The following is a 24,249-nucleotide window of genomic DNA, read 5'->3' as shown; positions in this document are numbered from 1 at the left end:
AGAGGGGTGGAGCCACAAACAGCCTATCCGATTTGTTTAATTTCTATGGGAATATACAAATTATTGATGCAAAGGACCCCAAATCTCACAAACTTGGTCATTGAGTGTTTGTGTGTTAGGGTTAGAAAGTGGGCAGAGTCAACACCAGTCAAATACATACCCGGGCAACGCCGGGTCATCAGTGGGTGGAGACAAATACAAATTTCACTGGGAAAATGTAAACTGCAGCAATTCTGTTAATGGCCGGGTTTTTAAACGTTGCACAGTTGGTCACTGGGTGACTGGGATTAATATTCAGAAAAGTGGGTGGAGCCTACAAAAGTGAATCAAACTACACCTATTGCTTTTCAAGGGGAATATTTAATTGCTACGATTCTTGCACTGTTAATGGCACAGGCCTCAAACCTGGTACAGTTGGTTATTGGGTGACTGGGGTTGAAATTCAGAAAAGGGGGTGGAGCCACACACAGCCAATTAGATTTGTTTCATTTCAATGCAATTTATTGGTGCCAAACAATGCAAAGCTCACAAACTTGTTCAGTGAGTAATTGTGTGTTAGGGTTAGAAAAAGTAGGTGGAGCCAACACCAGCCAAATACATACCCGGGCAACGCCGGGCAATCAGCTAGTCACTTATATAGATGCTGCTCCCTCTATAGATGCTTCTCCCTCCAATGCAGCTGCTCGTGACTCCCTCCAATCCAGCTGCTCGTGAATGGTCAGATACCGATTTAGTGGCACTGCGTACTGCGTAATTTATTTAAATTACAGGATGAGAGTGACACAGGAGGGGTGGATTGGTGGTTAAGCCCTCCCCCACCCTGTGGTTATCACCCTCAACTGCAGGATATTGGTCTATTTAACAGATCCAAGAGATTTCCCCCGTTCACGCTCTGCCCTAAATTAAAGACATTTATATCAGTAGTGGAGAAGGATTTGAGGGATGTAGACAAGAAGATTGTGCGGCACAGCAATTTAAGTGAGGAAGAGCAATGTGCTATCACTGAATTGTCGGCACAAAATCGGTGGACTATTAAGCCCGGCGATAAAGGCGGCAATGTGGTGGTTATGACCACTCTAGCCTATAGGGATATGTGTCTTGAAATCCTCAGTGTGCGTGATTGCTATATGAGGGTCTCCCCCTCGAGGGCCACACGTTGCCAAAAGGAACTTTTTGCTCTTATAGATGACGCCATTGAACGTGACGTCATAGACAGACATTTTTGAAGGTTGTGGATCCGATCACTCCCACTTTTTATGCACTTCCCAAAGTGCATAAGAACTCTATTAAAGAGGAATATAACCCTGCATTTCAACTTTGCTCTAAAACATTATTTACAGTATATTATATGCAACCAGCATTTTTTTTTTTACTAGACCAGCATTGGAAGGGTTACACAGGGCTTTAAAGTTCCTGGAGATTTCTGCAGATGCATCCGAAGCTCAGATAGTTACATTTTGTTTACATAAATGTATCTAAGTGTTGAATGTGACTCACTCTCTCTGACTGAGCTGGAGGACAGCCAAAGTGTGTAACATTCAACACTTAGATACATTTATGTAAACAAAATGTAACTATCTGAGCTTCGGATGCGTCTGCAGAAATCACCAGGAACTTTAAAGCCCTGTGTAACCCTTCCAATGCTGGTCTAGTAAAAAAAAAATGCTGGTTGCATATAATATACTGTAAATAATGTTTTAGAGCAAAGTTGAAATGCAGGGTTATATTCCGCTTTAAACTACCGGGGCGCCCTATCGTTTCTGGTTGGGGGTCTTTGACTGAAAAGTTGATTGTGTATATTGATCGTCATCTTCAGCCTCATGTCAAGTGCCTTCCTTCCTATATTCGGGATACCCTGCATCTCCTCCAGCTTTTGGATGGGATGCAGGTGCCCGTAGGTACGGTGCTTGTGGCTCTTGATGTGGAGGCCCTCTACTCGAGCATCCCGCATAATTTGGGGATTGATGCCGTTGATAGGTTCCTTAGTGAACTTGGGATACAACATGTGCCTCACAGTCTTTTTCTCTCATCCCTCTTGCGTTTTTTTTTTTTGCTACACAATAATATTTTCGATTTCGAGGAGTCCCACTACCTCCAGGTGCAGGGTGCGGCGATGGGCACGACCTGTGGGCTGGTCTTTAAGGGGGGTTAGGCACCCAGTACCCAAAGGGTTAAGGTTACCATACAAGGAACTGGTTCCAGATTGCCTCTTTTGCAGCTCTTGCTACATAACAGCAGGTATGCAGGGCCGGCCCTAGACTTTTTGCCGCCTGAGGCAAATTTTTTAAAAATTGCCACCGCCGCCCCCCCCCCCTTCTGGGGGCCGCCGAGCTGGAGGGGTAGCTGGCAGGACGGGGGTATTGGCCCAGCGGCAGGGAGGGGGGTCGGACCCCCCCCCCTCCCTTGCCTGGGTCCCCCGATCTGCGCTCCCCTCCAGCCTTAAATAGAAGCAGCCGCTATGTGTAAGAGGCACGGGCGGGGAGGACACTCACCTCTTCCCAGCGTGCGCTCCACTGACGTCACTTCCTGCAGCGTTGCAGGAAGTGACGTCAGTGGAGCGCACGCTGGAACGAGGAAGAGGTGAGTCCTCCCCGCCCGTGCCTCTTACACATAGCGGCTGCTTCTATTTAAGGCTGGAGAGGAGCGGAGGACGGGGGACTCAGGCGAGGGAGGGGGGGGGTCCAACCCGCCTCCCTGCCGCTGGCCCAATACCCCCGTCCTGCCAGCTACCCCTCCAGCTCGGCGGCCAGCTCCCCGCACCCACGGACGGGCGGGTGCCGCCCCTGGAAATTTGCCGCCTGAGGAAAAAGTTTCACCCCGCCTCATGAGCGGGCCGGCCCTGCAGGTATGATATCCTCAATGACTTTGCTGACTGCTTGTCCATGTTTGAACTTCATCCTGATACCCCCTTCCCATGAGAAATATTTACCTTTTGTGTAATAGTTCACCAGAGAGGTCTGTGTGGCCAATATTGAGGTAAAACCCCTCCCACTGTGTGATGTTTTATCCTAGGCTATGACAGTTTCCTGGCTGTGAACCTCTATGCATTGTGGGAGATGACTTGCTGTTGCCTCACTCCGTGCATAAAAAGAAAAAAAAACTCTTAGCCTATCACCTTCTTAGTGCAAGCTAACACCTCGTAACCATGTTTATAGATAAGGATATTTTGTGCTTTTTTTTTTTTTATTAAATACCCGCTGGATGTGCTACATGAACAAATTACACACCAAATCTCAATCATTTCTTGATTGATATTCTACTTTTAAACTTCTCACTTTGCTATTTCGTGTTTTATTATTATTTTTCCCTCTTACTAGACTTGCTCTTTAAAGAGGAGCTGTCCTGTCAGCCATACTATTTCAGAGAAAAAAAAAACAAGTATATAAATATTTGCTCTACTTACATAACATATGTATTGTACTGTCCATGTTTTGATTTTAATGATTTTTCTGTAGTAAATAAAAGAGAAAATCTTTCTTAGCATTTCCCATTTTAAGTGTGGCAATTTTTAAGCCAATCCTGATGTCATTTCCTCCCTTACTTTCCTCTGCCTGATTGTGTATGTGTTGCCCGCCCTTCACTATAGAAAGTGCATTGTCTCAGCATGAGAAATATTGGCCAATCAGAGAGGAACAGAGGTGTGGGAGGGGAAAACAGGAGGGAAAGAGGCTTCAGCCAATCAGTCTGCATTCGTTAAGTCTGAGGGGAAATAGAGAAGCATAAAAGGACAACCCAGCATGCCCTGCAACTTCCTTTTTGTGTACCAAATTGTGTGTGTACCAAATAAGAGTCAGGTAAACTGGGGAATGATCATTTATCAGCAAGAAAATGGAATAGTGATTTTAACTTTTGGATTGCCTGGTTAGGATCCCTATTACTGGTTTACAAGATAAAAACAAATAATTTATTTTTTATTTTATGCCCGACAGTTACACTTTAAATGATATTTAAGTCAAATTAAATAAACTAGCTTTACTAGCCCGGGACTTCTTCCAGCTCCTAGTGATCACTCTGTCCCTCACCAGAGTGCCGGTCTTCTCTTTGCTCCTGCTGGCAGGTTTTTGCCGATTATTGCTGACCCCGGCAGGTTGGCATCTTCTGCGCATGCGTGCGCCCCTGCTGCCTGAGCCCACGTCACTGGGAGTGTACAGCGTCTGCGCTGGAGGTCAGCGATACTTCAGAAGCTTCCAGCGGGACCAGAGAGATCAGAGCTGTGGCGAGGGACAAACATGACTTCTAGGGACTGGAAAAATCCCCAGGTAAGTAAAGGTAGTTCATTGAATTCTCTTTAGATATCCTTTAAAGAGACTCTGTAACAAAAATGTCATCCTTTTTTCTACTATCTTACAAGTTCCTAAAAATATTTTAATGTGCTCTGGCTTACTGCAGCACTTTCTACTATCACCATCTCTGTAATAAATCAACATATCTTTTCCCTGCCGGATTTGTCGCCATGTGTCTGGAAGGCTGCCAACTCTTCAGTGTTGTTGATGTGCTATGCACGCCCCCCCCCTCCAGGCCCCCTCTATGCACACTCCCGTGTGTGTTATTTAGATAAGGTAGCCTCTCTGCTCTCTTGTCAGTGAGAGAGGATAGCTGCCTGGATAAATCGTCCTTTGTTAGGCTGTGAAAGGAGCTGGCTGACACATACTGAGGAATTACAGACACTGGCAGAGCTGTCTGCAGGAAGAAACAATCAGCCTGTCACTCTTCAGGGGGAAGAAGGTAAACACACAAATGAACTCTTGAGATTCAAAAGGAAGGCTGTATAGAGCCTGCTTGTGCATGGATGTATTTTCTATGTGTGGACATGCTGTACATCAACCTACCGGTAATTCCGGTTTAGGTGGCCATTTTGTTTGTTTATAAACAAACTTTTGAAAACTATTTTTGACTACTTTTAATGTGGCGGGGAGCGGCGAAATTGTGACAGAGGGGAATGGGGGAGGTCCCCTAACGTACTGGTATGTTTATTTTTGTGCGATTTTAACAATACAGATTATCGTTAAGCCATTTTAACATTGTCCTCTCACGTCCAGTTTTACATTCAGCCAGCACAAGGAAGAGAAAAAGATTACAGACTGGAGCTGTGTGCCTCATGGGCTGGACTGTGGGCTGGACTGGGGGTGTCTTAGGATGGGTTGGGCTAGAGTTCCTCAGAGGTTGGGTTTGGGTATCAATCATGAAGAATTAAGTATTTATATCTTTCAGTTTTACTATTTCCATATTTGAAGTTTGTCCTAATATGCAATACTTATTTTTCACTCTAAATTTTTACACCAGCAAAACTAATGTCCAATAACTTTTTCCTCTTGAACTTAACTTCAGAAGCATTCTACACTAAAATAAAACAAATACTTCTAATAAAACCCAGAAGCGTTATCAATTTTCTCAAGGAAGTCAGACGCAGAGTGCAAATAATTTATGATTGGATGTTTTGTCACTTAAAGTAATTTAAGCTATTTTATTGATACTATAAATCTTCTACTTTATGCTTTTCATATTATTATCTTTGGATTTCACACACTATTCATCTATGTGAAGGAAATTCATGTGAAATATTTTCCCAGAAATTCTGCTGTTATTTGGACTACACATGACAAAGATTATACAGATAGAGAAGTTAAAATATAGAATCAGAGCGCACCGAAACGCTGCTGCCTTTGTGCTTTATTGAATAAGTATTTCATCGTGTCCTGAATTGGCCAAACGTGTCCCGAAATCTTGAAGAGCCAAAACTTTTACTCCGTAATGAGACTCTATTTGAACTTCCATTAATCAGCAAATACACCGTTAATATAAAAACCACATAAATTGGAAACCTCTATAGGTATTTTTTTAAAGGTTTGTTTTGTATTTTTATATATTTACATGGGCAGCCATCTCAGACCATCCATACACAGTAAAACATATAATTAATGTAACGGGAATATATAATTATTTTTTATAGGATATTTGTTTTACTGAATGTTTATATTTAGTGTAAAAAAACATAAAAAAGTAAAATATTTTTAATTGGAGGGATGATAACATTTAAAAATAAATGATTCATAATGTTCTCTGTGCAGAAGAGATTGTTGCTTTACTGCTGTAGTAAATACTGTATATTCTGGTATAAGACTACTTTTTAGCCCTTGAAAATCGTCTGAAAAGTTGGGGGTCGTCTTATACGCTGAGTGTCATTGATGCCGGGTGTTACCGCCTCTCAGATCTCCCTGCTGAGGGAGCGCAATCTATTCTTCCATACCGCTCTGATAAACAGGTAGACAAGTAGAGCTGACCAGTCTACTTAAAGAGAAACTCCGACCAAGAATTGAACTTTATCCCAATCAGTAGCTGATACCCACTTTTACATGAGAAAAATAATGATTTTCACAAACAGACCATCAGGGGGCGCTGTGTGACTGATTTTGTGCTGAAACCCCTCCCACAAGAGGCTCTGGTACCGTACGGTACTCTGGGCAAACTGCCACAATGTAACAATGTTCAGACAGGAAATAGCTGCTTACAGCTGTCTGTTAAAGCCAGACCAGCTCCATAATCTGCCCACAGTAACAATGTCACCATGTAAAACATGTCAGAATGTGAATCTGGGAGAGGAAAGATTTTACAATGAGCAAACACTGACTAAATCATGTATACATAATTATTGTAAAAATGAAGCACTTTTTTTATTACATTATTTTCACTGGAGTTCCTCTTTAAAGCGGACCCAAACCAAACATTTTTTTTTAATTGAAAATATTTAGTTGCACCACTCTGACACATACAAAGATAAATAAACACTCCTTCAAACCTATGAGCATTTCAGTGCATGCTTTTCACCCTTCTCTTTTCATAACTAGGGTTATACTGGGGACAGCCATTAGCAAATACTCCATTGCTGGACACCACAGTTTGCCGGATTTTGTCCGGCAATTTGAAAGGAAGGGAGGGGTTCCTACAATAAATGTAAAATATTTTATATTTGTCATCATGCAACCGAAAAAAGGCTGCTATTTATTATTATAATTTAGAAAATAGATTTTATTTCTGAAATCTTGTATTTTTAATTTGGGTCCACTTTAAGGAGAGTTGACCAATGCAACAAGTCAATTGACTATATACTGTTATATACTGGGTAACACATACAGTACAGCACCAGTATCTGTTCATACATAGCACCAGTACATGATTTTTTTATTTTTATTTTAATTTGGTGTGCGTTGGAAGAGGGGTAGTCTAAGTGATAATTTTAAACTTGTCAATAACATGCCTTTTAAGCCACCAGAAAGCAAAAAAATACTCAAAATAATTTTGATAGTACTTTTTCACTTACTTTTTGGTACTTTTTTAGTTAAAATTAGTTAAATTAAAGGTGAAAAATTATCTCCTAGGAGAAAACACAAGTGAAAAAGTGAATTGCATATGGCACAAGGGGCCCATATTATTATTGTTATTTTCTAAAGCGTCAACATATTTTGTGGCGCTGATATGCAATTTACTTTTTCTCCTGAGTAAACTCCCAGGAGATAATTTTCATATTATCTTAACAATAACATTCAAGCATTTTACAATTGAAAAAAGTACCTAAACGTTTTTGAAAAAGTACTATCAAAATTATTTGGAGTAGTTTCTTGCTTGCTGTTGGTTGAAAAGGCATTTTATGACAAGGAGCCATATGCAATTCACCTTTTCTCCTGGGAGATATTTTCACACCTTATCAATGTTTGTAGAAAAATTTATAAAATTAAAAAAAAAAATTGATTTTCTCTTCCAATCAAAGAAAAAAATATACTGTAGCCCCGCATGTTAGATTCATCAGTATGCCGAGTATAGGGGCCTCAGACTGGGCTTATGTTTGTGTATCCTTCAGAAAGGGGTCCGCAGTGACCCTGAAACATTGGAATGTATTTTTGGACGAAGCGATAGATATTAAAGTGAACCTCCAGACTAAAAATTGACTCAGCAGCACTGGAAAGGCCTGGTGTTTCTTTAACTGTTTCACAGCATCAGAACTTTTCTTCTCTTATACAAGCCTCATTTTTAGCTGCACAGAAAAAAACTGCCCGGGCATTTTTCCCCTAATGCTGTGCAAAGCATGATGGGATTTCTGATGTTGTTGTTCTCGTTCTGCAGTTTTGGTGCAATTTTTTTTTTTTTTTACATTTTGAATTTGACATTTGAAGCGTAGCACATGCAGCTGGGAGGGGTGATCAGGACACAGGACAGTTGGAAGTGTGTCTCCTGCTCCCTGTCACCTCCTTTCAACCAAAAAGATGGCTGCCCCCATGACAAAGATGGCAGCCCCCATGAATCACAAACATTTGCCTGTTCTTTTAAAACGGGGTATGTAAGAGATTATATTACCTATCTATTCTAATTAACATAACTAATGTAACTCAATGACAGTATGTTTGTTTAGGCTGAAGTTCCCCTTTAACTGAATTATTTAGAGTGCTCACTGGATTTTGTATCAGTTTATTTACAAGCTTCGCATGAATGCGAGAACAATAGGGGTGATCGATGAAATGCAAATAACTTTGTGTTGATGCAAATTTTAAACTAATTTTATGCAAAGCAGCATTTGATTGGTCCACTTTCAAGCTGCCTTAATTTGCCCAAAATTAGGATACACTCTGAATAATTAGCATAATGATTGACTAATTATTGAAGAGTAGACCACCACTAGTTTTAGATGATATTAGCCCTTACTGAATTCACTTTGGGCCCCAATTCAATTCACTTTTTTCTCATACGTAATATTTTTACATCCTATCAATTAAATGCCTTTTAAGGTGCGTACACACATGCGACTATAGTCGTTTGTAACGATCGTTCCCCGATCTTTACCAACGACGATCGTTACAAAAAATGAACCACCGACTATTAAGGCAAACGACGAACGAGCCAAATCGCTACAAAAGAAAGTTCTGTCTCGGCGGATTTTTCCCAACGACGATCGTTTGCAAAAGTAGTACATCGTTGGAAACGGTCGTTCGTACTAGGCTTGACATGCGCACTTCACTATTTCTCCCTGAAACTTCTCATTTTTATGCGCAAGCGCAATAGTTGCTTTACGTGATGTAACGTTCGTTCTAACGATCAGATCGTTACACACATTTAAAAACTAACTTTACTCAGGTCGTTCTTTCATCAATTAAAAGCTCGTTCGTCGTTCTCAACGAACGATCGTTGTCGCATGTGTGTACGTAGCATTGGGCCACCAGCCAGCAAGAAAATACTCAGAACAATTTGGTGTTGAAAAGTTTTTTTAAACAGAAGATGAAAAATTATCTCTTAGGAGAAAACTTAGGAGAAAAAGTGAATTGGATTGAGTTTGTTTTCTCCTAAGCTTTCTCCTAGGAGACCATTTTTCTTCTTCTGTTTAAAATACCTTTCCAGCACTCTTTAATTACAAAAGTACCACAGGGGCCTCAATTCACGGAGCTTTATCAAACACTTTATCGAACGTTTGATAATTTACCTCATGGGTAAAAGCTAATTTTGAATTCACTAAGGTGTGATAGATTTATTGAGCATTGTATCGATGAAACACTGGATAAATCTATAACACCTTAGTGAATTCAAAATTAGATTTTACTCATAAGGTAACTTATCAAATGTTCGATAAAGCGTTAGATAAAGCTTAGTGAATTGAGGCCAAAGTAGGTGAAACATACTGCCACAGTAATTGTTTACTAGTAATTGCCGAAGTGAATTAAATAAGGGCCAGCCCATGGGCCATGTGCAATTCACTTTTTCTCCTTAGTTTTCTCCAAATTGATATTTTCCCACCTCATCAATAAAATGCCTTTTAATTCCTCAGCAAGCAAGAAAATACTCAAAATTATTTTGACAGTACTTTTTCTATAACTTTTCATAATTTTTTAATTGCAATCTGCTGAAAAGTTATCTTAACCACTTTGTCCTCCTTGACGTATAAAAACGTCAAAGAGGACAGGCGCGCTCCCGCGGCCGATCATGCGCGTGCACGTGCACTCCCGGCCGCGGATTCGGTAGCCCAGGAATCAATGTATCGGGCTATGGTGCCCGATCACTGATTCCTCTTCCCCGCTGAAAAAGTGACAGCTTCTCTCGGAAGCTACGCTTTTTCTGAGACTATGTCCCTCTAAGCGTATATTGTACGCTTAGAGTGACGTCATGTAAACAAACTCAAGGTTGCCATCTTGTGGCCAAAGAGTAAAATTACATCTAAAAGTAAAAAAAGACTCTACACAAATTTTTCCCTAAATAAAACATTATTTACTTCCCACCCTCCCAAAAACACCCACATAAAATGTTTAATAAAAAAAACAAAAAACATTACAATTAAAAAAAAAAACACAAATATTTACCTAAGGGTCTAAACTATTTAAATATCTATGTAAAGATGAAATATTTCTATATATTTTTTTTTTATATAAGCTTGTAAATAGTAATTATGGAGGCATGTATTATTTTAAAACTATAATGGCCGAAAACTGAGAAATAATGAATTTTTTCCGTTTTTTTCTTATTCTTACTGTCAAAATGCATTTACAGTAAGGTAGCTCTTAGCAAAATGTACCCCCCAAAGAAAGCCTAATTGGTGGTGGAAAAAACAAGATATGGATCAGTTCATTGTGATAAGTAGTGATAAAGTTATAGGCGAATGAATGGGAGGTGAACATTGCTCGGATGCATAAAGTGAAAACGACTGAGAGCTTAAGTGGTTAAAGGACTTATGAGGCCAAATGACCCAAAAAAGTTAATTACCTGCATCATCTTTTAAGGCACGGAGGACGCCGTCCGCGGCCTCCGTGCCGATCCGCCGGGTCCCCCCGCTCATTAGCCCCCCAGGCCGGCTCCCTACCCCACGACCCGGGTCGGGCTCTCCTGCCTCTCCTAAAATGGCCGCAGCTCTAGGACCAACCCCCTGATCCACGCTACAGTGGCCATGAGCGGGGGGACCCGGCGAATCGGCACGGAGGGCGCGGACGGCGTTCTCCGGGCCTTAAAAGATGATGCAGGTAATTAATTTTTTTTGGTCATTTGGCCTCGTAAGTCCTTTAAAGGGGAACTTCAGCCTAAACAAACATCCTGTCATTAAGTTACATTAGTTATGTTAAATAGAATAGATAGGTAATATAATCTCTTACCCACCGTGTTTTAAAAGAACAGGCAAATGTTTGTGATTCATGGGGGCAGCCATCTTTCTCATGGGGGCAGCCATCTTTTTGGTTGCAAGGAGGTGACTGGGAGCATGAGACACAGTTCCAACTGTCCTGTGTCCTGATAACCCCTCCCAGTTGCACACACTAGGCTTCAAATGTCAAATTCAAAATGTAAAAAAAAAAAAAAGTTGCACCCAAACAGCAGAATGAGAACAACAACATCAGAAATCCCATCATGCTTTGCACAGCATCAGGGGAAAAAAGCCCGGGCAGTTTTCTTCTCTGCAGCTAAAAATGAGGCTTGTATAAGAGAAACAAAGTTCTGATGCTGTGAAACTGTTAAAGAAACACCAAGCCTTTTCAGTGCTGCTGAGTAGATTTTTAGTCTGCAGGTTCACTTTAAAGAAAAGATGAAAAGTTATCACCTCGGAGAAAACGCTAGGGCCCATATGCAATTGAATTTTTCTCCTGAGTTTTCTCCTAGGAGATAATTATTCATCTTAGATTTAAAATAATTTTTAGCACTTTGTAATGGAAAAAGTACTGACAAAATTATTTTAAGTATTTGATGCTTGTTGGTGGTTTTAAAGGCATTTTATTTACAAGTTGCGAAAATATCACCTTGGAGAAAACTCAGGTGAAAAAAAGTGAATTGAAAATGGCCCCAGGAGTTAGAGAGACACTGAAGTGAAAAAAAAAATGATGATATAATGATTTGTATGTGTAGTACAGCTAAGAAACAAAACATTAGGAGCAGAGGCATGAGTCTAATATTGTTTCCAGTACAGGAAGAGTTAAGAAAGTCCAGTAGTTATCAAAGCAAAAAAGCCATTGAGCTCCACGTCTTTCAAAGTCACAGAGAGCTCTGTCTTCTGAAGCTTGTTATCTCAACTGTCACAGTCACTGTATTTTCTTTTTCTCTCCAGAGGACAGGTCAATAGTTCACAAGACTGCTCTGTAAAATCATTTAGAATGCTGAGTAGTGTGCAAACTGCAAATATTGGAGAATGATGCAATGTTATTAAACACTATAAACCTGAAAATAAAAATATGAAAATATTTTCTTTGCTACTAATCTTCTAGTAATTATCTCTACTATACGTTGTATAAAAAATAATAGTACTTTTTTCACCAACTTTTGGGAACTTTTTCAGCTGTGAAATACTAAAAAAGTTATTTTCCAGAGAACACGAAAATTATCTCCTAGGAGATAACTCAGGAGAAGAAGTTAGTTGCATATGGGCGCATGTTTTAAAGAAATGACAGCTTATTGGTATGTCCCAGGCGTGGAGTGGTTGAGTCCAGTGCTTTGACATATAGCTCAGATACGCAGTCCTGTAGCAGTGTTGGTGGATGGTAAACATAACAGCCTTGAATAACATAGATTGTTATGGTTCTACATACCTGACCAAACATGGAGATAGATTGTTTTACAGCACGACATACTTGAAGTTTTATGCCGTCTTCATTTTCACTTTCATCATGGACACATCTAATGTCAGCGGTCTCCTTAAAGTGACTCTGCACTTTGTTACTGCCGAGTCCCTGGACTTGGATGAGAATTAAGCTATAGATTCGCCTATCATGTGACATCTCTCTGATCTCTGCAGGGGTGCAGAGGCCAAGCTATGATCAGCCCAGAAGAGTTAGAGGAGGGGCTGGAGCAGGAAGAGGTGTGGCATGAACAGGAACAGAGGAATGATAGAGGTAGGAGGGGGTGTGGCTTGATTTCTAAACCAGAAACTTCCGCCAAATTCAGGGGCTCTGGAAAACCTGTTAGCGACAGCAGCCAGCGTTGCTAAAGTAGTATGATGCCTAAACTACTGCTTGGCTCTGGTGTGGTTTTATTTGAAGAGACTTTGCTTAACCAGCCTGGCGTTCTATTAAGATCGCCAGGCTGGCGACCGGACGGGTTTTTTTTTAATAAAAAAAAACTATTGCATGCAGCCAACTTTGAAAGCCCACTAGAGGGCGCTCCTAATGCGTACTTCTGATCGCCTCCGGCTATCAGAAGTAACAAGAAGGGCCGCGATGAGCGGCCGTTCTTGTTTTGCTTTTCTCGTCGCCATGGCGACGAGTGGAGTGACGTCATGGACGTCAGCCGATGTCCTGATGTCAGCCGCCTCCGATCCAGCCCTTAGCGCTGGCCGGAACTGTTTGGTCCGGCTGGGCTCGGGCGGCTGTGGGATCCTCTTTCGCCACTGCACGCTGCACATCGCCGCGCTGCGGCGGCGATCAGGTAGCACACGCGGCTGGCAAAGTGACGGCTGCGTGTGCTCCTTTTTATTTGATGAGAATCGGCCCAGCAGGGCCTGAGCGGTGACCTCCGGCGGTGATGGACGAGCTGAGCTCGTCCATACCGCCAAGCTGGTTAAAGAGGAACGTTAACCAAGAATTGAACTTCACCCCAATCAGTAGCAGATACCCTCTTTCCCACGAGAAAGCTTTATCTTTTCTCAAATAGATCATCAGAGGGGTCTGTATGGCTGATATTGTGGTGAAACTCCTCCCACAGTGTGATGTCATGACCATGGTCCTGACAGTTTCCTGTCTGTGAACCTCATTGCATTGTGGGATATAATGGCTTTTTCCAACTGCCAAGCAAGTACTATATCCCTCTGGGCATATAACTCTCAGTAACGAACATTCCGCAGAGATCACCTGGCAGAACTAAAGATGTCATCACCAGGGATACATTTCAGAATGTAAATCAGGGAGAGGAAAGAATTTTACAATGGGCAAACACCGACTAAATAATCTGTAAATGAATATTGTAAAAAATAAGCTACTCTATTCATTGTTATTTTCACTACAGCTCTTCTTTAATTGAATACATTTATTTATAACATGAATATGATATTTCCCCAGATCAATGATGGATTTATGATTGATAGCTGAAATCGGCAGAGATTGGCAGCTTGATGTTTACAAATTTACGTTTTACAGGCCGTTTCTGGCCATTTTGGGGTCCCGGGCAAGAAAAATCACAGCCCACACAAATACGTTTGCAGGTGTCAATAATAAACTGAAATGATCAGAAATGATGTTGTTTCTCAAAGTCTATAAAGAAAACAGCAATAATTACAAGGCCAGGTACAACTCTCTAGCCTAAACTCACTTAACCTATATAACAAACTCTCCCTATAATTATTATAAAGGGTAGGTAGCCGCTTTGCTGCAGGGCCATACAACTCAAGACACAAGTGATTCCCCCTCCCCCTTTTCTGCCCACCAACAGAGCTTTCTGTTGGTGGGCTCTATTCGCTCCTAAAGTTTATTCTATTTTTATTTCTGTGTGGGTTTTTTGAATAAATATATCTCTTTTCTTTACATTTTTTTTTATTATCCCCTCCCTCCCACCCCCTGCCAGCCAATGACGGTGATCGGCTGTCATAGGCATCAGCCTACAACAGCCGATTGCATCTGTGCCTCCTGGGGGGACAGCCGTGTCATACAGCTGTCCCCAGTACAGCGCTGCTGTAGATCACAGCGCTGCTGTAGATCACAGCGTTGTACAATGTAAATAGACGGCGAAACCGTTTCGCCGTCTAACGGTCTCCTAGTGGCAATCGCCGCTGGGAAACTGATGACAGAGCAGAGCTCCGTCATTCAAGCAGGGATGTGCGCGCATCGGTGCACGCGATCCCCCACAATCTCCGCCCCCAGGACTTCACTCCAATTGCCATTGAGCGGTCCTGGAGCTGCTTCCCGCGTTCACACCAACTGGCGTGGAGTGGTTGGCAAGGAGGTACTACAACCTTTTCTTAATAGAACTAGAAGTTCTGTATAATCATTACATAAAGTTTGTTAAGAATAGCTAGGTGCCCCCTACTGCTTATCTACTGCTGTGACTATAGTAGGATTAGAGTGTGAGCTCCTCTGAGGACAGCCAGTGACATGACTATGTACTCTGTAATGTGCTGCAGGAGATGTCACTGCTATATAAATACATAATAATAATATGGTAGGACATTAGACTATGACTATGGTAGGATTAGATTGTGAGCTCCTCTGGGGACAGTCAGTGACAGGACTATGTACTCTGTAATGTGCTGCAGAATATGTCAGTGCTATATAAATAAATAATAATAATATGGTAGGACAGTAGACTATGACTATGGTAGGATTAGATTGTGAGCCCCTCTGAGGACAGTCAGTGACATGACTATGTACTCTGTAATGTGCTGCAGGAGATGTCAGTGCTATATAAATAAATAATAATAATATGGTAGGACATTAGACTATGACTATGGTAGGATTAGATTGTGAGCTCCTCTGAGGACAGTCAGTGACATGACTATGTACTCTGTAATGTGCTGCAGGAGATGTCAGTGCTATATAAATACATAATAATAATATGGTCGGACATTAGACTATGACTATGGTAGGATTAGAGTGTGAGCCCCTCTGAGGACAGTCAGTGACATGACTATGTACTCTGTAATGTGCTGCAGGAGATGTCACTGCTATATAAATACATAATAATAATATGGTAGGACATTAGACTATGACTATGGTAGGATTAGAGTGTGAGCTCCTCTGAGGACAGTCAGTGACACGACTATGTACTCTGTAATGTGCTGCAGAAGATGTCAGTGCTATATAAATACATAATAATAATATGGTAGGACATTAGACTATGACTATAGTAGGATTAGATTGTGAGCTCCTTGGATGACAGTCAGTGACATGACTATGTACTCTCTAAAGTGCTGCAGAAGATGTAAATATTCCTGAACAACAATCTCTCCACCTCTCCAGAGACACAGGTTGTCATGGCCATACCGGTCTTTTAACAGAAAGGGTGACATTAGTCTCATCATCTCACTTTATTTTTAATGTCATCTAGAATTTACAGATGTCTTTGGAACCACTTCTTCAACTCACTTGGCATTGTCACTGAAGGTCACTTTTATCCATCCTGTATTTTGTCGCCACGTGCTCCAAGTCCATTGATCACGTTGGCAACAGGTGTGCTTTATGTGAGAACTTTGTAAACATAAAAAAGTTATTAGTAGGTTCCGTTTCCGCAATAAATGTTGATGGGGGTTGAAAAGTAAACGGCTAAAAGTGAAAGGTGCGAAGAATGACCTGGGAGAGGCGGGGCTCTTACGTAACTGATAACTGAAACCGCGTGGGTGCCTCCAAAGGTCTCATCGGCTTTGAAGAGCCTCCTTTACAGCCAAGAAATAAACATTTTATTATCCGTTTGGAAATGATCTGACTTTATGGCTGAAGACTTTTGAGACATGGAGATCATTTATAATTGTTTGGGTTGGTCATGTTATGAAGAATCTCCTTGCCGACAAGGAGGATCCCCGAGGTAATTGGTCAGTCAGGATTCGTAGGAAAGCTTTTATTCTTGGCAGTGAATCAGAACATCAAGACTCTCTCTCTCTCTCTCTTTCTCTCTCGTGTTCCCATCGGCTATTGAATAGAAAACCCGGAAGAGGACAAAGTCTTAGATTCCAGAGATATCTCTTCTGTAATTTCATTCAGATGCCTTTGATCGGTCCTTGTGAAGCTGGGGTAAATATCAGCCCATTGATAAATGTCTAGTGACTCACAGTGAGGTCACATTCCCCTGCCCAGCAATCAATCCCCGCAAAAAAAAGACACTTTTCTTCGGTAAAACCCCACATACCTATAGAGCTCATAGCCAGGAACAATAGAAAGCTTTTCAGAAGTCTCTCATCACAACCTGTGTGAACAAAAAAAATTGCCTTGTCTACCAGCTGTTTGTAACAATTTTTGTCGGCGTCGATGCTAGAGGCTAGAGCTATACCATGTAGCTAGGTTCCACTTCTCTATCACTATTCACAGAGGAATGATTGAGGGGGCCCGTTCACACTAGGGGCATTTTCTGCCTTTTTTCAAGCACAGACATTTTTAAAAATCGCCCACAAAACGCTTGCGCGATGATTCCCTATGAGAGAGTTCACAGCTGAGCGGTTTGTTTCTGATCCGCTCAGCAAATCGGTGCTTGTGCCTTTTTTGAGGCGTTTTTGCTTTAATGGAAGGTATAGGAAAAAACAGCAATTGCGTTTGCGTTTTTAAGAATAAATACATTGTATTTGTTCTTTTCCGGGTCAAAGAGTTCACTTCCTGACTTGTGTCAGGGAGTGAATTACAACACCGCTCTGAAAAAGCGCTTACAAACGCGCTTGTGTTTTTAGATGTGAATGGTACCTTACTGTTGTTTCTGCCCTGCTCAAACACAAACTGCTCTCTCACAGATCATATGAGGGATTTTTTAGATACAGAGAATGATCTGAGGAGAAGGACCTGTACTTTTTCCTTACTTGGATGCTCCACCCCCATTCAGAATATTGCTGGCTGTAAACTGTTTACACTGCGTGGGAGAGAGAGAGAGAGAGACAGGAACACACAGAGCTGCAGCTGATTATTATTTACACACATTTAAAGCTATATTTCTGCTGTCTATCATTCTGAACATATTCCTGTCACATTATTAGAGGCAGTGAAGATTGTTTCTGTATGCTGGATGTGCTGGACACAGTCCTCCATCGTAATGCCCATGGTGAGAATTGTTCTCTGTAAATGTCATATTTTCTTAACATAAAAAATGAAAGATTAAAAAAGCCCTTGTATTGCTATTTGCTAGTAATTACTAAGAAAAACAAAAGTTTGCTTTCTTAAAACAGAAAGAATTCGCGATAATTCAGGTTGGAGTGAGCTTGAGATGTCTCCCAGTGCATCACTGCTTAATATATGCAAATTAACCATTGTTACCCTTAAAAGCTAAACACACCTCCAGAACCGCTGGAACTTTGATAGTTGTCCTTTAACCCTCTGCCGACCGCCTAACGCCGATCGGTGGCGGGAGGGTGGCAGCCGGATCGGCGTTAGGCATCAAGTCCTGGGGGTGGAGATTAGTACTAGTAGGGAACACACTTGTGCATGCACGATCATTCCCTGCCGAGTCACGGAGCGCCTGCTAGACGTGATCGCGGCGAGTAGGCTGTTAGTAAACGATAGGGGGGAAAAAAACACACGTTAAAAAAGGGCGTCGGGAAAAAAGGGCGCAGGGTTTTAAATGATAAGCATGAATAACGTTTAAAAAAAATTGTGCTATATTTCATTTAAAAATAATGTTTTATAAAGTTATAAATCATTAAATAATGTGTATAAAATCGGCAATTGTAAAAACGTTAATCTTCCCTGTTTAAAAAGTGAAATGTATAATAACGTTTTATAAAAGATTAATAAGAATTTTACTAAAGCTATACCTAACCCTACTCTCATACAGAACCCTCCCTGTACCTACCCCTAACCCCTAGACCCCCCCTGGTGGTGCCTAAACCTAAGACCCCCCTGGTGGTGCCTAAACTTAAGACCCCCCTGGTGATGCCTAAACCTAAGACCCCCTGGTGGTGCCTAAACCTAAACCCCCCCTGGTGGTGCCTAAACCTAAGACCCCCCTGGTGGTGCCTAAACCTAAGACCCCCCTGGTGGTGCCTAAACCTAAGACCCCCCTGGTGGTGCCTAAACTTAAGACCCCCCTGGTGATGCCTAAACCTAAGACCCCCTGGTGGTGCCTAAACCTAAGACCCCCCTGGTGGTGCCTAAACCTAAGACCCCCCTGGTGGTGCCTAAACCTAAGACCCCCTGGTGGTGCCTAACCCTAAGACCCCCCTGGTGGTGCCTAACCCTAAGACCCCCCTGGTGGTGCCTAACCCTAAGACCCCCCTGGTGGTGCCTAAACCAAAGACCCCCCTGGTGGTGCCTAAACCTAAGACCCCCCTGTGATAAGCATTAATAACGTTTGAAAAAAATATTGTGCTGTTTTTCGTTTAAAAAGTAATGTTTTAAAAAATATTGTACTGTTTTTCGTTTAAAAATAATGTTTAAAACATTATAAATCATTAAATAATGTGTTATCATGAGAAGCAGTTAAACATTAAAAGTCTCCGGGCGCCACTTGTAAAACGTTATTTTTCTCCGGCGCCCTTTCTTCCTGTTGGGCGCCCATTAAACGATATTTATTATAGGAGTGAATGGCGGCGCCCTTTTTGTCCACTTACCTCAGGCGCACAAATTTACTGTTTCCGGAAAAAACACCTTTGTTTACATTTGTACAGTGCTGTGATCTAGCACAGCGCTGCACAGGGACACTCGGCTGTCCCTCAGAGCGGCTCGCAATCTAAGCCCTCTTATAGGCTGAAGTCTATGAGAAGCGGGGAAGAGGACGGATCAACGTCCTATGTCAATTTAGGATGGGGACGGGGGGAGGGAGGGAAAATGCTTTTTGTTTTAATTAAAAAACAAACAAATGATTGCAGCAGCGATCAGAGACCTCCAGAATGTCCTGTTAAGAACAAGAAAAGGAGGTAAGAGTCATTGGTGTGCTGAGTTGTATGGCTGTGCAGCAAGTTGACAAAGCTGCACAGCACTGATCTGTGAAAAATGGCTTGGTCAGTAGGGGGGTGGGTTAGCCTGTGGTCCTGGAGTGGTTAAAGAGACTCTGAAGCGAGAATAAATCTCGCTTCAGAGCTCAAAGTTAGCAGGGGCACGAGTGCCCCTGCTAAACCGCCGCTATAGCGCCGCTAAACGGGGGTCCCTTCACCCCCAAACCCACCCCAGCACGACTTGGTCGTGCATTTGGTCGCTCCTGGAGGCAGGGCTAACGGCTGCAGCCCTGCCTCCAGTCGCGTCTGTCAGCGGCGCATCGCCGCCTCTCCCCCGCCCCTCTCAGTGAAGGAAGACTGAGAGGGGCGGGGGAGAGGCGGAGATACGCGCTGACAGATGCGCGTGGGGCAGGGCTGGGGCGGTTAGCCCTGCCCCAACCAGGAAGCGCTCCCTCGCATTACGGAGGGGATTTGGGGGATCAGGGACCCCCGTTAAGCCGCGGGATAGCGGCGTTTTAGCAGGGACACACATGTCCCTGCTATTTAGGAGGTCTGAAGCGAGATTTATTCTCACTTCAGACTCTCTTTAAGGTATGAACAAATAACACCGTGCTTATAAATAAAAAAAATAAATAACTCAAGTAAATACAAATATGTAATAATTATAACAACAGCAGCAAAACAACAACTGCTATTATTATTTTAATAAATATAAAATCATAATCATCATTATTACATGTCACTGATAATAACTATTGCTCCTCCATTGATGGTAATTATCATTTAATTGATTATAATCATTATCAATACTATTCCATTGATGATCGTTATTCTCAGTATTATTCCATTGATTATAATTATCACCATTATTATTCCATTGCTAATATTATTATTATTATTACTATACAAATTATTATTATTTTCTTACTATCGTTAAAAATGCTGTTTAAAATGTTGACAGAAATCCTTGCTTAATGTTCCAACTTTCATCATTCACACCATAAATGTGGGTATCGATTTAGAAAAATAAATGTTTACTGAACATTCCATGGAAATATTTCTGTACATTGCAAAAAAACGAATTAATTAAAATGAATGTTCCATTAAATTGTTTAACCCCCTTGCCGGTCTAATTCCCGCCGGCAAGGGGGCAGCGCAGCACTTTGTTTTTTTGTTTGTTTTTGTTTTAATCATGTAGCGAGCCTAGGGCTCGCTACATGATAGCCGCTCAGCAGCAGCATCCCCCCACCCACTCCGATCGCCTTCGGCGATCAAAGTAAGCAGGAAATCCCATTCAGAATGGGATTTCCTGCTAGGCTTCCCCGGTCGCCATGGCCTCCAAGCACCTCTCATGGGCATGTCTTTAAGCCAGACGACTTCCAACAAAGTCGTGCTATGACCCCTCTGGAGGAGCCTCTTGCAATGGCCATGCGTGTCACTTCCTCTTCCTGCTTCATTCAGTGATGCACTTATCTAGCAGAGAAGACAGGGGTGACCCGGAAGTTATAACATAGCCAAGATAGCAGCCGCAATTTTTAAATTGAAAACTAATGAAGCGCCAGCACACTGATCGCCGCCGCCCCGCGCACGATCGCCGCTATCCGTCGCGCCGAGGGGTGGCCCGGGACTCCCAATGACGTCCCGACGTCAGTGACGTCATCCCGCCCCGTCGCCATGGCGACGGGGGAAGCCCTCCAGGAAATCCCGTTCTCTGAACGGGATTTCCTGATCGGAGATCGCCGAAGGCGATCGAAGAGGGCGGGGGGATGCCGCTGAGCAGCGGCTATCATGTAGCGAGCCCTGGGCTCGCTACATGATATAGGAAAAAAAAAATTAAAAAAAAACTGCTGCGCTCCCTCCTGGCAGATTTTTTTATACCGCCAGGAGGGTTAAAGGACATCTGAAGTTAGAGGGATATGGAGGCTGCCAAATGTATTTTCTTTCAAACAATACCAGTTGCCCGGCTGTCCTGCAGTTCCTCTGCCTCTAATACTTTTAGCTGTGGACCCTGAACAAGCATATGCAGATCAGGTGTTTCTGACATTTTTAGATTAGCTCAGGGGTCTCAAACTCAATTTACCTGGGGGCCGCAGGAGGCAAAGTCAGGATGAGGCTGGGCCGCATAAAGGATTTCACAATCAGCAGCTTCCGCCCGCATTCCATTACAACCCCAACCCCCCCCCCCCATCCAACTCCCCCCCCCCCCCCCCCCGTCCCTTGCATTGATTTTTATTTCAAAATCACACTGAAGCTATTATTTTACCTATTTTACCTTATAGTTTGCTTCAGTGCTCCCATTACAAGTAATCCGCCGTGTCTCTGACGCAAAACAAGGTCAGGAGGGGCAGAGCTGAAGCTGAAAGCTCTGCCCCTTCCAGGAAATGCCGGCGGATTGCCCCCCGGGCGATTTGGGGGCTCTGCAGCCCTCGTTTAGCGGCGGATTACTTGGGAGCACTGAAGCGAACTATAAGGAAGTTTTTGCCAGCGAGGGCCACAAAATATTGTATCGAGGGCCGCAAATGGCCTGCGGGCCGCGAGTTTGAGACCCCTGGATTAGCTGCATGCTTGTCTCTGGTGTTATTCAGACACTACTGCAGCCGAAGAGATCAGCAGGGCTGCCAGGCAACTGGAATTGTTTAACAGGAAATAAATATGGCAGCCCCCATATACTTTTTGCTCCAGGTTCCCTTTAACTACGATTACTGTCATCCTTATCACTCTACTGCTGGCAGTGGGCAGCATTCCTCTTACCATTTTTTTACTTATTTATTTTTACTTTATGACCGCATGCCAAATAGAGAAATTATAATGATAATGCAGCCTATGGCTGGTACTCAAATTAAAAATGATTTTTTTCTATGGACACAATTCCAGGATGTGACATAAGGACAGAAACAAAGGCCTCTGGGAAAACCGCCGTGTTATAACTATAGTCTCACATTTTTTGTCACTAGATAAGGAAAGTTGGTGCTCATGGCCATTTCGGCTGTTTGCCAGGGCATCTTCCGCTAGACACTAATGAGGACTTAGCTGACTTCCGTGGAACAAATAGCAAATTCTGTACGGCGTGATAGCAGTTTTACCTCTGAGAAACTTAAAGAGAAACCGTAACCAAGAATTAAACTTCATCCCAATCAGTAGCTGATACCCCCTTTTACATGAGAAATCTTTTCCTTTTCACAAACGGATCATCAGGGGGCTCTGTATGGCTGATATTGTGGTGAAACCCCTCCCACAGGAAACTGTGAGGTCCATGGTCCTGGGAGTTTCCTGCCCGTGAACCTCGTTGCATTGTGGGAAATAGCTGTTTACAACTGCCAAAAAAGTAAGCAGTATCTCCTTCCACTGACATCCCCTGCCAGCAGTAAAAATGTCACCATGTGATAAATGTCAGAATGTAAATCAGGGAGAGGAATGATTTTACAATGGGCAAACACTGACTAAATCATTTATACATAATTATTGTAAAAATGAAGCACTTTTTCATTACATTATTTTCCCTCTAGTTCCTCTTTCAGGCTGGTCTCACAGTGGGACGTTACAGGCGCACGTTAGTGCAGCCTGTAACGCAGCCCCACCGCACAGTAATGAAAAATCAATGGGGCTGTTCACAGTGCGGACGTTGCGTTACATTGTAACGCTGCGTCACAAGACAACGTACTGCATGCAGTACTTTGGACGCGGCCGAGCCGCGTTAGACTGCTTGCACATGCTCAGAAATGTTGGGGAGGAGCGGAGAGCGGCCGGGCACATGGCTAGTTAATATGCACTGCACGTTATGACGTGCAGTGTTTACTTCCTGGAGCAGCCGCTCTGTGCGGCGATTGGCCGGCGGGACCACGTGATGCCGCATGCGCACAAGAGTGCGCATCACGGCATCACTGACGCAAGAGTGAGCTGCACAACGCGGCTCACTCTGACGTCCAGATCCAGCACCACCAGGCGTTCCGTTAGGGGGACGTTATGCGACCTTAACGCCCCCTCTAACGCAACGTCCTGGTGTGAAATTAGCCTAAAGGACAACTATCAAAGTTAACTAAAATTCTAAATGCCACACATATTTCCAGTAATTACTAGCAAATAGCAATACAAAGGCTTTTTTTCATCTTTTCATTTTTTATGTGAAGAAAATATTTACAGAGAACAGTTTTCACTGTGGGCATTACTATGGAGGACTGTGGCCAGCACATCCAGCATACAGAAACAATCTTCACTGGCTGTAATCCTATGATTGGAATCTGTTCTGAATGATAGAAAGCAGAAATATAGCTTCAAATGTGTGTAAATAGTCATCAGCTGCAGCTCTGAGTATTCCTGTATGCGTCTCTCTTTCTGCCACGCAGTGTAAACAGTTTACAGCCAGGAATATCTCATTCTGAATGGGGAGAGAAGCATCCAAGTAAGGAAAAATGACCGGTCCTTCTTTTCAGAGCCTTCTCTGTATCTAAAAAAATCCCTTAGCTGTTCTCATATGATCTGTGGGAAAGCAGGCAGGGCAGTACAAACAGTAAATCATTCCTCTGTGAATAGGGATAGAGAAGTGGAACCTAGCTACATGGTATAGCGCTAGCCTCTAGCCCGATGCCTACACAAACTGTTACAAACAGCTCATGAACAAGCCTTTTATTCACAGAGGCTGTGCTGAGAGACCTCTGAAAAACTTTCTAGTATTGTGGGCTAAAAGCTCTATAGGGTATGTGGGGTTTACAGAAGAATAGTTTCTTTGATAGAGGTTCTTTAAAGTG

Source organism: Hyperolius riggenbachi, chromosome 3 (assembly GCF_040937935.1).
Source record: "Hyperolius riggenbachi isolate aHypRig1 chromosome 3, aHypRig1.pri, whole genome shotgun sequence".
Classification (NCBI taxonomy): Eukaryota; Metazoa; Chordata; class Amphibia; order Anura; family Hyperoliidae; genus Hyperolius; species Hyperolius riggenbachi.
This window is presented reverse-complemented; position numbering follows the sequence as displayed.